The sequence below is a fragment of the Zeus faber genome (assembly GCF_960531495.2).
Source record: "Zeus faber genome assembly, chromosome: 15".
Classification (NCBI taxonomy): domain Eukaryota; kingdom Metazoa; phylum Chordata; class Actinopteri; order Zeiformes; family Zeidae; genus Zeus; species Zeus faber.
In genome coordinates this window covers 8853969-8870141 of record NC_137194.1, presented here as the reverse complement: position 1 = coordinate 8870141, position 16173 = coordinate 8853969, and the positions used below count along the sequence as shown (strand labels likewise).

The 16173-nt window shown below is 44.2% G+C and overlaps 1 protein-coding gene across 1 annotated transcript in view; it reads right to left on the bottom strand.

Moving 5' to 3' along the window:
• casz1 (castor zinc finger 1) overlaps positions 1–16173 on the bottom strand; it is a 202941-nt gene that overhangs the window by 150880 nt on the left and 35888 nt on the right. The window lies entirely within an intron of this gene.

The window sequence follows — 16173 nt, the reverse complement described above, 5'->3', positions numbered from 1 at the left end:
GCCGGTCCCCAGAAAAAAGGCTGTAATCCCTGTCGGTAATACCGAGGAGGCTAAAAAGATTCAAAAAAGCCTGCTTACAAATTTAATTACCTTTGCAGTTAACCAGAGCTTAGCAGGCAATGACCTGGTATTTCCACTGCAGACATGCTAAGGGGGCCGCGGGGGCGGGGTGGGGTCGGATGCGCCGAGTGGGCCGCGGAGACTGGCAAGCGTGGCAATCCGGGGCGGCTCAGAGACGTCCGGTGGGCACAGGGAGAGCCAGCCAGGGCCACAGCGCTACACACACACCGCCCGGGCGGCTGCTGGAGTGCAAATTAGATACAGTTGATTAAAATATTGAGTCATTTCACAGCCAATGTTGAGGGAATAACAGGAGCGTGGATGCTGGAAATGTTCTGCTGTGAAGGGGGGCCGAGCGAGAGAGAGAGAGAGAGAGAGAGAGAGAGAGGGAGAGAGAGAGGGGACGAGAGAGAGAGAGAGAGAGAGAGAGCGAGAGAGGGGGATGGAGAGGGAGAGAGAGAGAGCGAGAGAGGGGGATGGAGAGGGAGAGAGAGAGAGAGAGAAAGAAAGAGAGAGAGAAAGAGAGAGAGAAGGAGGGAGAGAGAGAGAAAGAGAGAGAAAGAGAGGGAGGGGGAGAGAGAGAGAGAGGGGGAGAAAGGGAGGGAGGGAGGGAGAGAGGGGGGAGGGAGGGAGAGAGAGAGAGAAGGAGGGAGAGAAAGAGAGGGAGGGTGAGAGAGAGAGAGAGAGAGAGAAAGAGAGAGAGAGAAGGAGGGAGAGAGAGAAAGAGAGAGAAAGAGAGGGAGGGGGAGAAAGAGAGAGAGAGAGAGAGGGAATAGGTTTATGTCCGTCTCTTTCTGTGTAACTGTGTGTGAAAGGGATAGAGAAAAAGAGGAGCAAGGGAAAGACAGAAAGAAAGACAGGGGGAGGGACAAGGATAAAGACATATTGAAAGGGACAGAAAGAGAGGAGCAGATGAAAGACAGACAGACGGACAGAAAGAGAGAGAGAGGGAGGGGGGGCAGAAGAAAGACAGTTATAGAGGGATAGGGAGAAATAGAGGAGCAGAATAGTGACGACAGAGACAGAGCCAAAGAAAGACAGAGAGAAAGAGACAGAGATGGGAGAGAGAGAAAAAAGACAGATAGAGACAGAGAGATAAGACAAGAGGGGAGAGAATAAATGAAGATAGAAAGAGAGAAGATCGTCACCAGACAGACAGACAGACAGACAGACAGACAGACAGACAGACAGACAGACAGACAGACAGACAGACAGACAGACAGACAGACAGACAGATAGACAGATAGATAGATAGATAGATAGATAGATAGATAGATAGATAGATAGATAGACAGACAGACAGACAGACAGACAGACAGACAGACAGACAGACAGACAGACAGACAGACAGACAGACAGACAGACAGACAGACAGACAGACAGACAGACAGACAGACAGATAGATAGATAGATAGATAGATAGATAGATAGATAGATAGATAGATAGATAGATAGATAGATAGATAGATAGATAGATAGATAGATAGATAGATAGATAGATAGACAGACAGACAGACAGACAGACAGACAGACAGACAGACAGACAGACAGACAGACAGACAGACAGACAGACAGACAGACAGACAGACAGACAGACAGACAGACAGACAGACAGACAGACAGACAGACAGACAGACAGACAGACAGACAGACAGAGACAATATAAATATGGATAGACAAGATAGAGAGAGTCAAGGATAGGGAGAATCAGAAGAAAGACAAAGAAAGAGAGACAGGGAAATAGAGAAAGAAGTAGAAGAAAGACAGAGAGAGAGAGAGAGAGAGAGAGAGAGAGAGAGAGAGAGATATGGAGACAGGAGCAGAAAGAGAGAGAGAGAGATGGAGGTCGGGAGCAGCATCAGGCAGACAGACAGAGAAAGAGAGAGACAGACGGAGGAAGAGAGCAGCAGAGAGACAGACGGACAGAGAGACAGGCGGAGGTAGAGTGTCCTTGCACAGAGGACAGCGTTGAACACATCCAGGCGTAATAGCGGCGCGTTGCCACTAATCGATGAGTTGAGTTTTGAGCGACGCCGTGTGTTCTGCTCACGTCACACGGCGGCTTCAGCTCCAGAGAGAATCCATGTTGTTGTTTGTCGTGCTGCTGCTGTGTCACCAGCATGTCATGATAAGAACATTGTTCAGAATGAATGACGATGATGATGATGGTGATGATGAAAAGATGAGGTCAGTAATTTAGTTTGATCAAAAACATCTATCTATCTGTCTATCCCTCCGTCTGTTTGTCCGTCTATCTATCTATCTTATAGTATCTAATTATCAAATAATAATAAAAAATACACTTTGGGTCTAGGTTTAAAATCTCTCGAGTTGAAGGACATACAGTACATAACATTTATTAGACAGACAGACAGATAGACAGATAGATAGATAGATAGATAGATAGACAGACAGACAGACAGATAGACAGACAGAGACAAAATAAATATGGATAGACAAGATAGAGAGAGAGTCAAGGATAGGGAGAATCAGAAGAAAGACAGAAAGAGAGAGGGAAATAGAGAAAGAAGTAGAAGAAAGACAGAGAGAGAGAGAGAGAGAGAGAGAGAGAGAGAGAGAGAGAGAGAGAGAGAGAGAGAGAGATATGGAGACAGGGGCAGAAAGAGAGAGAGAGAGATGGAGGTCGAGAGCAGCGACAGACAGACAGACAGACATAGATAGATAGATAGATAGTTGGATAGATGATAGATGATAGATAGATAGATAGATAGTTGGATAGATGATAGATGATAGATAGATAGATAGATAGATAGATAGATAGATAGATAGATAGATAGTTGGATAGATGATAGATGATAGATGATAGATAGATAGATAGATAGTTGGATAGATGATAGATGATAGATAGATAGATAGATATCCTCTCAAATCACCAGGCCAGTGATCTATAGTCCTTTAACCATAGCACCGTTTTGCTAGAGTTCAAATGAAGAAAAAGTCGGAGCCCTTTGTTCATCAAATAAGTAATACTACTACTCATAGTATAAAAACTTCTGCCTCCACCGCAATATAACAATGGAAAATGAACACTTTTAGGTTGCCCCGGTAACCTAATTGCATCAGAACACCGTGCACAGGAGCCAAAGTAACTGAATTTTGATGAAAGAAAGGCGGCGATAATTTACGGCATCGAGAAATTAGTTGCCGTGGCGACGCGTTAATTACATCTGAAATTAACAATGCAAGTGTAGTGAAATTAAATATAAATCATATTTTCTGCATAAATTACAGGGGTTGATTAGTGCGGGCGCCAGGAGAGAGAGGTTGAGATTCCAAGGGCCTGTCATATCCCCCTCCCACCTCTCCCTCCCTCCCTCCCTCTCTGTCTGTCTCTCTCTCTCTCTCCCTCTCTCTCTCTCTCCCTCCCTCCCTCCCCTCTTCCCTCCACCGCTCCCCTCATCCACGCTGGTTCCTCTAAAGACGGCGACTGGATTACACCCGAGGAGACAGCTCAACCATAACTTAGAGTAAACACTGAGCAAATACCGGCTGCACTGATCTACATGGGAAGTACATACACTGTGTGTGTGTGTGTGTGTGTGTGCGTGCGTGCGTGCGTGCGTGCGTGCCTGTGTGTGTGTGTGTGTGTGTGTGTGTGTACTTTTAGACTGTCTTTGTATGTGTGCTACAGTACAGCGATGCAGGGCTCTAGGTTATATGTCTTTATGTTTATAATGTTTGAGGTGTAAAGGTTTGTCCTGCCATGTTTAAGGGCAGAGGCCTTAACTTTAACTTTAACCTTTTATTTTTGTGATTTTATTGTATCTATTTATGTATTTATTTAATTTATTTATTTATATGTCTCTACAGTATCTATCCATCTAACTGTATGTATTTATTAATTTTTTCATAGTCTACATTTAAATTGCATACTATATAAAAAGACACGTCTACATGAATCTATCGATCTATTTAGTCAATTTTATATTTATCCTTCACCTCGACAGACAGACAGACAGACAGACAGACAGACAGACAGACAGACAGACAGACAGACAGACAGACAGACAGACAGACAGACAGACAGACAGACAGACAGACAGACAGACAGACAGACAGACAGACAGACAGACAGACAGACAGACAGACAGACAGACAGACAGACAGACAGACAGACAGACAGACAGACAGACAGATAGATAGATAGATAGATAGATAGATAGATAGATAGATAGATAGATAGATAGATAGATAGATAGATAGATAGATAGATAGATAGATAGATAGATAGATAGATAGATAGATAGATAGATAGATAGATAGATAGATAGATAGATAGACAGACAGACAGACAGACAGACAGACAGACAGACAGACAGATAGATAGATAGATAGATAGATAGATAGATAGATAGATAGATAGATAGATAGATAGATAGATAGATAGATAGATAGATAGATAGATAGATAGATAGATAGATAGATAGATAGACAGACAGACAGACAGACAGACAGACAGACAGACAGACAGACAGACAGACAGACAGACAGACAGACAGACAGACAGACAGACAGACAGACAGACAGACAGACAGACAGACAGACAGACAGATAGATAGATAGATAGATAGATAGATAGATGTGATAACCCCTACACTTTTTACCTATTGGTTGAGTGTCTGTCTGAGAAAAAAGTAAAAAGACAGATTTTGGGGGCAGAGAGCGAGAGAGAGAGAGAGAGAGAGAGGAAGCGAGAGAGGGGAGAGAGAGAAGGAGAGGGAGAGCAAACAGCAACAGGAACCAACTTGAGCCGTCTAAATTATTCATGTGCCAGATGGATGCGTTTCCCCGGGATTTCACAGCAAAACGTGGCCGCCGTCACCCCGCCTCTGCCACCGACGGGGGCCGGGGAGATCCAGATCGCTGCCACTTCATCTCCATCTTTTCATGCCCGATTCGAATCAACTTCTGAGGAGGGCGAGGCCCCGCCACGCCGCGCTCCCGACGCTCGTTCCCTTTTCTTTTTTCGCTTTCTTTTTACCAGAGGCAGAGTGAAAAGGCCAACATGCTCTTCCTCTCTCTCACTCCCGCACCTTCAAAGGCGTAGGCGCCGCCGTGACCTTGTCTGGAGGACACTGCACGAGTGACAGAGTCCCCTTACCACACCTGACCCCCTGCGCGGCAGCCAAAACCATGCGGAGAATCGGGAAAATAAGTATTATTGTGGAATATTTTGGGGCAAATAAATCGCTGGTGATCTGTCTTCCCCGAATTCTGACTCAAATCTAAAGTAACTGAGACATCAAATTCAGATTCACTACTTTAATCTGAGACTCATGGTCGCTGGGACAAGACCCAGTAAGGCAATAGACGAAATAACTAAATATAAAAATAAAAAGAAGGTTCTTGAAAAAAAAAAAAGCATTTGGATGTGAAGTCATTTGAAAATCTAGATCTTGGACAGTCATGGGAACAAAAAAAAAACCTCAAGCTTTGACTTGTTGGGCTGCCTTTCTCCTCTTCTTCGCTGTGGGCAGTCACTGGGGAGTGAACTCGAGCCTCCGCTCGTTAGTCAAACTAATTAATCTCGATTTAACGGATTTCAACGTTGCCCCAAATTTTCTATCAGGCAACAACGCCAACAACGACAAGACTAAGCACAATGGATGGGCGTGAAAACAGTTGAGTGCCAAGAGGTGGTCAAACGGCGGATTATCTCTTCGTCGGCTCCCGCGGGGAAAATTCCTCCCAAATAATCTGACAGTACGACCCTCATACTCAGGTGTTTTCAGGGCCAAACGAAAACGTTTTTTTAAACCTCGTTCCTCTACACGACAATCAGAGAGCTGTGACTGGCAGCGGTAAAAGATGACGTCTATTTAATGTGCCGACTTAACTCAGAATATATATATACAATAATTGAAGCAGTGCTGCTCCGGGTCCCTCCTCTGCCTGCATATGGAAAGCATTTCAACATTTCATCCATAGGATGAACTAGTCACATTTTAATAGTTACTAGTACTTATATATTAGTAACAAGTTGCTATTCCAACAGTTACTAGTAACTATTTTAGTTTCACGCATCAAAATGTATTTAGTGTATTTACTGCAAAATGTATAGTAACTAGTAACGATTGGATCAGTTACTAGTATCTAATAAATAAATACTAGTAACTGATCCAATCGTTACTAGTTACTACTGCAATTTTGTCATTGAATCCTACAGGGCTGTTTCAGATATCAAATATTTGCCTCAGACTAGTATCGCTTTCCATTGTCAATAGCATCTATTACAATTTTAAAAATCCTTTTTCATCAATCAACATTCGAGGTTTCAAAAAATGCAATAAAAACGATTTCAACTCTCATGTTTCTGTGTTTATGCGTCGCGGCGAACACCGTGAGACGGACACATTACGTTTATTTTTCCGGCGCAGCACGCACTGCGTAGATTTGATAGCGAAAAGAGACGGGAAAAGGTCAAGAAGAAGAAAAAAAACAAAAAAAGACAAAACAAGTTTGAGGCCTTGGAGTGGCTCTTTACAGCGCGCCGCTGTCATCACTCATCTGCCGTTTCCCTCTTTTGTTCGCTCCCTCGCTCTCTGCCTTCGGATTAGTGTCACTCACAAAGCATCGCAGGCCTCCCAGGCTTCCCAGCAGCCGTCCTCCTCTGCTTATGCCACGGGGCAGATGGGGCTGCAGGTGTGGCCCAAACAGCACCACATGGGCCAGATGAGGGGGGGGGGGGGGGGGGGACAAAAAGAAAAAACCTCACCCCCGTTTACCTGCTGCGGGAAACCAGCTCTCGCGGCCCCCCATTTTGGACCAATGTCCCGGGGAGAGGTGTGAGCCAGAAATAAAAAACACTTTCATATGTGGTGCGGTTCTCCTAAATGTCAAATTACCTCCTGTATTAAAACAAAAACCGAAAAAAGGCATTCCCAGTATGTCTAAATGAACCCCACGGGATAATACTGCCTCCCCCGCCAGCGGCACCAGAAGCTCCAGGCTTTGAATCGGGAGGGAGGGCCTTTTTGCGGCAGGGCCGCCCTGCATGGGAGACCCTGTAGGTCTCACAGCTTAGCTTGTTTTATTGAAAGGCTGTTTGAAAGGCGCTGAACCCCGGACATCAGTGGTCGTGTTTGTTCAGCTTAAAGTGGCGTAGCATTAAAAAGCATCCCCGAAAAAAAAGAGCGTAGCAAACACTAAAAAAATTGGAAGCGGAGAACACGAGCCCGCGGGCGAGAGGGACTGGGCGGAAAAACTGTCAGAATGGACTCAAACAAAGCCTCGGATGAGCCCTGCTCAGCACCAACACATTACACCCGCAATCAAAGACTGAATTGATGGTGCACATACAAACCCAAACTGGATTCTTGGCGGGTAATGGAACCAGAGGAAGAGAGAGAGAGAGAGAGAGAGAGGGAGAGAGAGAAAGAGAGAGAGGGAGAGCGAGAGAGGGGGGGGGGGGGTTGTGAACTTGACACTCCCATTAAGCCTCGCTGGAAAGTGCAGTATTTGATCAGGAGGGGGAAATTGAGCAAAAATGAACTGAAAGCAGACCCCCGCACGACTTACTTTCCCGTTGGCTCTCGCCTCGGGGTGTCACTCAGACTTAATAAAGCTCTCAGATTTTCATTTTATCACAGAAAATAGACTTTGCTCAAATAAAATCAGTCGGTTTTGCCGTAATGGAGCAAAGTAATGGAGCCGTGAAACTGACACAACACGTTTCCGTCTATAGTAATGCCATCAAAACGGAAGCATATTCACTTCTGGAGTTTGCCAGGAATCAATCCAAACTGAATAGTGGCCTTTTTCTCAGACTCTATTTCATAACGCCTCCAACAAATACGGCACTTTGGCAATAGTCTGTCACCCCGGGTGATACCAACACAGCTATTCCCCCCTATAGGGTTACAGGATTCTCCAGCCGGCGGCAAAGCTCCCCCCCCAACCTGCCTATAACTCTTATTTTATTTCCGCACTTTAGACATTAGAGGTACATTACACCCATCTGAGTGGATGGGATGAGTCCACTTTTACACCCAGGTGTTACGTTGCAAGGTCGGGTCATTCGGATGTCGGCGACCTCCGACGGCTTCATCTTCGGTGAAAATGATCTGGTGATCTCCGCGCTGACACGGACACATGCCCTTGTCCGGAACATCCCGAGTATGGAGATGGGGCCGGAGCCGGCCACTTGGGGGACAACGCGGGGACAAAATGGGAGGGAGTCATTTGGGAGTTAGGAATTATAATTGGAAGTGGAGGTACAAGGTATTCTGTGCTGTGCTGTATATGGTGCGGCACACGGGCGTCAAACCGACGCCTTACAAAAACACAATTTCTGATTGTCTTTCCTGGTGGAGGAAAACACAGACATGGCTGGTATGTTTGTAATTCTAGTGGTCTTGAGAGAATGCTTTGCTGTTAGATAAGTAATTAGATCAACTAAAGTGAGAGCAAAAAAACCCAACATTCAGTCCCAAGTGTTCTGCTGTGCTATTAATTATTCTGAGGAAGACAGATGTTAAATTGTGTATGCCCATCAGCGCTTAGACTTTCTGAAGTTTTATCATTTATGTAAATCATGAATAAAATATTTCCTTGTTGGGGGGGGGGGGACTGCATCTGTTTGGTGCATCGCTGTGTTGCAAAGAAGATAAGCAGGCGAAAGAAAATAAACCAAAAACCTGACCCGTCAGGGCAGCGTACGTACGCCTCGAAAGTGGACGGAGTGGAGATTCTTTTTGCGGGCCGCAAGTAAATTACCTTTTTTTTTTTTTTTGGTCGCCAGCAAAAAGAATCGCTCCGTCTTCCAATTTTTAAACAATCCCCTCCGCCTGAGCAGTGACAGAATCCGCCTCCCAACTCCCTCCCTCAAAAGGCAGCATCAAAGAGGCGGCGTACAGTAGGCACCGCGCGGGCGTTTGTTCCTCCACCTTTTCTGCATAAATGAATGACTCTAAACAGCTGAGCGTCACGGGGATCGCAGACAAGGCGATGGCGGAGGTCAAGCCAGAAGCCACTGGGACAGTAGCATCTCCAGTCGCCCCTGGCGACCATCACGTTGCCATGCCCCGGAACAGACAGGCCTCCTCGCACAACAGATGGAACTAATGACGCGAGACAAAAGAGATCATTTCGCCGCGGTCCTCCAGGAAGCCACAAAGAGAGGGCTGGAAGTTTGAATGATGGGACGGCGGCGGTCGCAGGGGGTTAGGTACGGGCAGCCCCCCGTTTTTTGTTTTTTTTGTATTGTTTTTTTTCATCCGGAGATGCTCAAACTGAGTCGCAAACGGGGCCTTTGATGTGCGGCGGCGTGTTTAAAAAGCCAAGTTTAAAAAGTAAGACAGATGGCAATCAACCCGTCAAACCCCGCCGAGCGACCCCACTGGAAATAGGCTTTGTTTCGGATTTTGCGGTTTTTTTTTCATGGGGTTTCCTGGTAAATGCAAATGGGTCATGAAACGGCTCACTTTCCGCGACCATTTCTTATGTTCCTTAATTTCTCTATATTTTTTGTGTTTCGTATTTGTCAGCTCCGTTTGAGCAGGCGGAAGCGGCAGAGTTCAACAAAGAGAATGTGGCGATACGGCAAAATCACATAACTTTGTAAAAATATGTTTTGGTGAAAACCATCGTTGTCAGTAAGACCGGTGGATGACTTTTAGGTGGGTTCATGTTGTCCAAATTTCCTAAAATCTGAAAATCAAGGTTAATAAAAAAAAAATGTGCCAAAACGTAATTGCTGACAAGTAAACGTGATAAAACTCGGCGTGGCACAACTGTGATCCTTTAAGAAGAATGTTATATGTGAATACTTCCGTGTTCAGTGGGTATATTTCACAATACCTTTTCAAGTGAAGCGAACGAACGGCTCGGCAATACATTTACGGGATTGTCTAACCGCTCTGTGTATTCCTGGAACTTTAACAGTGGTCATGCTCTCTGCGCAAACGCCTACATTTGAATAAGAATGCAGAAACAATCAATTATTCATCCAGGCTCCAGATGTCGAACCATCAAATCACACTTGGTGCAGTTTGATCACAAGAATTTGCGATACAGTAATCTGTTTTATGACTCATAACTGGGTGAGGAAAAAAAATAAATGAAATCGTGTCAGAACGATAATGTATCGTTGGAAAGTATGAAACATATATCTTGAGGCAGAGTGGCCAGGATGGGCGTCAAATTAATTAAAAAAAAAATATATATATATATTCTTAGCGTTTCCTCTATCAAACCTTTGTGAGGGTAAAACTCTTAATGTGTACTCTTGGTGCCTTTTATGACAGTTGTAAATAATCTGCTGTGTCCTGGAGAAGCAAAAAAAAAAAAACAAAAAAAAAAAAAAACAAATCAAATTTGAGCGAAGGACATTTGCATATCCCCAGGGACGGGATTAGAGTTAGAGGTCATCACGTAAGAGCCCGTCCTCAGCAGACGGCGGCGCGATGCCTCCATGTCAAGTACGTTCCACTGAACCCTGCGCAAAGGCCGTCCATCCTCCAAGTCAAATATATGAGGAGAGGAGAGCGAGAGAGAGGGGGGAGAGGGCGAGGGAGCGAGCGAGAGAGAGAGAGAGAGAGAGAGAGAGAGAGAGAGAGAGAGAGAGAGAGAGAGAGAGAGAGAGAGAGAGAGAGAGATAGGGCTCTCCAAGCACATGATTTGAGCAAAGCCGAACACCTTGGGATGGGATTTAACCAGGATGGAGTTAAGTGGAGGCCCAATCCGAACACACGCACACGCACACACGCACACACACACACACACACACACACACACACACACACACACACACAGGACGGATCTGTGGGAAAAGTTCAGCTCCGATGCTGACACAAACAGCGGAGCGAGGCCTGTATTAGAGTCAGGTTAGCAAAGATAACGCTATCAGCCCGATCCCCATGGGCACCCAATGCCGGGCCTTGCCGGCAAATAAAGCTACAGTGTCTTGACTCCTTGGCACATTAGCTCTGATTACAATGACCTTCATTATATCATCTACCCTTATTACTACACGTAGAACGCTGCCGCTCCCCCGGGCCCGGCGCGGCGGGGGGAAAGAATGAGGGAAAGTGGAGAGATTCACTGTCGGAAGCCGGAGCTGCGCCGCGCACGCCGACGCGGCCCCGTGTCGTGCCCCGGCGGCGAGCACCTGGGGCGGACTTGGCGGCCCGACTATAGTCACTTCAGTTCAGCGGCCTTTGTGTGCGCGAGATGAGATACCGCTCGGCCAGTGAAGGAATCCTCCTATGGGCGGCCCAACGTCTCTTAGCGCTGCTGGGCCGGGACGATTCCCCTGTAATCGAATCGGGGAGGAAAATAAAAAAAATAAAAAAAAGCGAGCGACTGCTTCGTCAAACCTTATTGGACACTTACAGTAAAGCCGTAGGCCCCGCGCTTACAAGAGTTTTTCCCAAATCTCAACAGATGTTGAAAATGTGAGCGACCGCACACATAACGGGATATGGGATCGTAAATATTGAACATTAAATACTTGCAATTTGCGATCGGCGCCCGACAGGACAGGCTGTAGTGCGTTCCCCGCTTTAGCAAATCTGGCAACAGTGATCGCATTGAATTTGGTGGAAACAAGTTCCTCAAAAAACTGCAGAGGATGATATTTGGTATATTGCAGCAGTATCTTTAATTCAATCTTACTTTTTAGGTCATTGTATGGACCACGAATAATGTGCTTTGGGTGCTTTGGGTGATAATTGGATAATGGTGTCACAAAGCCTTCTGCTCCACTGCTTCCGGTACCTTCCGCGCGTTCAGAAAAAAATGTTGTGACCCACCGCAGCAGAACCCGACTTGTCGCCCATTTCTGAAATCGCCACGAGCCATAGCTTTAAAGAAAATGAGCTTGATTTGCACAAGTGACACCTTGTTTTGGAGCTCTGATTCTCCGCTTTCAAATGACGTGAGGGAAAAAAAAGTGACAGGGAACCACCAGTACCTAAAATCCGCGGGGGGGTCACATTTGTGTTTCTTTCCTAACTCTTCCTACAGATATGGTCCAATGTTCATCAAACTTGGACGACAGCATGTCTGGACTGCCCCGAATACAATTATGGTTTTGTGTCCGTGGGTTTCGCGGTTTCTGAGCGCCACGCACCTTCAGCAGGAGGATGGCTGGACCCCTTACCAGTTCGGAGATAAACAATATGCGGGTAGCTTCCTCTGAACTTGAAATCTTAGCAGCCATAAAGGTAACAGTGGACTGACGGGCATTGATCAACAACATTTGTGAATCCCTGACAATATATAATGGTCAATTTACCATGAGGGAATAAAACATTACTTATTGTACCTTTAACTACACATTATCACATTCGCTATTGATTATCACTTTCGCAGCCCCTTCAAAGGGATGGAGAGGTGGAGGGCCCGTCCTCCCCCAGAGGGTGGGGATGTCGCAACACCACTTAACACATAACATAAGGTTAACATAACATAAGGCTGTTAACCTTCATTTCCTGCCTTGTCGTTCACCCTGAGCAGGCGCCACGGCCTCAACCTGAGCAACTTCTTTGGCAGACGCCCGCCACTGTGGTGGTGGTGGTGGTGGTGGTAACTCGCACTCCGGCCTGGACCACCCGGTGAGCAGGGGGGTTCTCCTCCATCCCTCTCATCCCTCTCACCCCTCCTTCGGGCCACCCGCTAAGCCTCTCGCCGTCCCTCTCCACTGGCAGGTGACCCAAGCTGACAGCCCACCTCTTCCCATTCAGTCAGTCTGCTAACAGAGCCCGGCGAAGCATCAGCCAAACCGTGGGGGGTTTCCAGGGGCCATCCCAGCCGGCAGGGGGACGCTATGTATGTAATCAGCTATTCTTTTTTGGATTAAGGGGAGATTGAGGTTGGAGGAATTAACAAGGGCCCCGCTATGGCAGGTTGCAAAAAGACAAGCACCTGTAGGAGGCGCCGGAGAAAAGCCGGCAGGACGAACCTCTCATATGCATATTTGATGGGATAGAATTGCTGGAGAATGATAGCGAATACAATAGAAATATAGCCAAGAGTGCACTTAACAAAATCTGAGTTTAAGCCATGTTGATCCCCAATGACAATATGTTTAAAAAGCAAATAAATTTGTAACTTAATTATAGATTAATAATGAGCCACAGCAGCGCCAGTGCCAAAAGCAAGTCCCAAACCAAGTCAAACAGGCACCTGCTGATGGCTCTCCGCTCATGGGTTTTCAGAGGCTAATTAATCCAGGCCTTGGGGTATCATGACTCCTGTGTGCTGGTTGTGTGCATGTTGGAGACAATTAAGTTGTTCAGTGAAACAGAGGTGTGAATTCAGAGCCGAAACATAAGACAAAAGATCCCGCAGATCACGGCACATTTTCATATTCCTGTGAAAAATGAAGCGACGGAATGAACATTTTGGCCCTCGCCTTAGGGAACAAAAGCGTCAGAATGAATGTATATGTATGTATGTATGTGTGTATATATATATATAATATATATAATATATACTATAGAATATACTGTGTATATAGATATATATATATAAATATACACACAGTATATTGTATAGTGTTATTATTTATTGTATTATTATTATTAAGTTTGTTTGAAAGGATTAACTATGAAAGTCATAAACCATATAATAATAAATTTACTGTGGACAAATGAGAGTTGGCTTGGATTTTATATTTTTGGTCGCATTAATAAAAACCCATCCAGAAACATCCGTTTCCTCAGCAGAACAATAGATTTCATCATCGAACAATACAAACAAAGAAATAATGCATTTAAAGGGTAAGAAACAAGATGTGATGATATTATTAGATTACCTCTTTTGAGGAAAAGCAGAGTATTCATCACAAGGAACAAAAAGCTTTGTGCATGCGGCAACTCGGTCACAGAAAATATGAAAATGAAACAGATAAAAGTGAAAATCCAAGTAGTACTGAACATAGGGAGTCCCATGATCCAATTCTCCTTTAGGTATGGCAGAGTTTAAGATAACAACATATTAATCTCACATGATCAAATCCAAACAAAATGATAGTCAAGTAATAATTAGTTAATCAATCAATAGAGAATAAGTCAATTCAAATTTCTGCAATGGTTTAAAGATCCATCCCATGAAAATTGATATTTTCAAATGTAAAGTTATGTTCTAGAATGCTGGGCAAGCATATTTAATGAATTCAAAATGTCGTTTTACCAAAATTTTGCACTTTATTTGTTTATTTCTCCATAATCGTACAATTGCATAGAATAATCTAATAATGCAAAAATGGACAGATTTATCGACGACAACATCGAATGTTATTTGTAGCCCTAATCCAATCTAATCTAATCTAATCTAATCCGATCTAAAGTAATTGAATCCAATGTCACTGTAACTATGCCTGATGGCTCGTTCTTGTCCTCGTTTCAACTTTTGCGAGGAAGAAAACTTGAAAATCAGACATTTGAGTCGCTGTGCGTTCCAGCAGAGAACATAGGACTAATGCAGGGGTCGGGAACCTATGGCTCGCGAGCCAATTATGGCTCTTTCGATGGCGGTATATGGCTCATCAATTCATCACTCATCCACACGAGTGTGCGGTGGACAAGGGCAACCTGACGTGCATCCCCGGGGTCTGCATCAGAGACTTTGAGCTGGAAGTTGCTGACCTCAAGGCATCAGACATGTGGGTGAGTAAGTTCAAGTCACTGAATGCAGAGTTGGAAAGACGTGCACGACAGCGAGCAGAGCTGGCGAGTGAACACAAGTGGACGGAAATGAAAAAAGGTCAACCTGAAGAGCAGCTGATTCTTAAAACTCGGAACGAGCTTCCCGTCACAGAGCACACAATGCAGCGTGTGAGTATTGCCATGTTGACCATACTGGGCTCTGCATGCGCATGTGAGCAGTCTTTCTCGCATCTGAGAAACATTAAGAGCAACCTACGCTCACGTCGAACTGATGGAAGCCTCAACGCAGCATGAAGCTCAACCTCACTACGTATGAAGCAGACTGCAAGGCCACCAGCAAAACCATGCAGAACATAAGAATAGAATAATAAGAATAAAGAGAAATTCATTATATATAGCGCTTTTTTAAGTACTCAGAGATGTGTTACACGTTAAAAATGTATGCCTTACTTAAAAAATGCACGCATTAATTTGCATTGAATTTTATTAAATATTATATGGCTCACAAGGAAATACATTTTGAAATATTTGGCATTTATGGCTCTCCCATCCAAAAAGGTTCCCGACCCTTAGACTAATGGGTAATAAGAAGTGAAAATTTCACAACCTCAAATTTAGATGGTTTTAAACAACAATAAATAAATAAATAAATAAATAAATTGTTTTAAAAAATAAATAAATAAATAAATAAATAAAATAAATAAACATTAAATGACTTAAGACAAAAGTATGGAAGGCCTTGTGGCTGCTAATTACCAGTTAAAATTGGTTTGATAGGTAAATAAGTAAACAGAAAATGTATTAATAAGCTAAATAATTACTACTGCTAATTACATTTCCCATTATATCACTAATGAGAAGGACTTAATTGTCTGCATATTTCATAAATAAGAGATTGGCTCATCCAGTGGTTGTGGTGGTGGTGGCGTTATGGTTGGACGTCCAGAATGGGTTTTGGGACCAATAACAAAACTGAAATTAAGTTTCCACTTCTTCTTACAGCAACCCAAACACCTACATTATGATTAACTAATAAGTTATCTTGAGGTCTATTATGCAATGGCATATCAACCAGTTTGATAAGAGGCAAGAACAGTTGTATCACAATATAATAAAGAATTATCACCTTCATTATAATTTTCCGTCACATGTACAGGCCAGGTGCATTTTTTTTCGGGGCAATAGACTGCAAACTATGTTTTTTGAAAATTACAATGCATCATCAAAAGTCCCATTTTGAGATTTGAAATTGATGCCTCAAGCGTTTGTATTAGTAGTCGACTGTGTTCGGCAATGCTTTTCAGATATCGGAGAAAGGGGGGAAAAAAAGAGAGGGAAAGGGAGAAAGAGAGGAGAGAGAGAGAATAGCTGGACATAGCACCTCACTTTCTTCTGGTGGTTCTCATTTCCCCTTTCTTCTCAACTTTTATATTTTACAATCGTTTGCAAGTAATAGTTTAATAGTTTAATAGTAAATGATAAT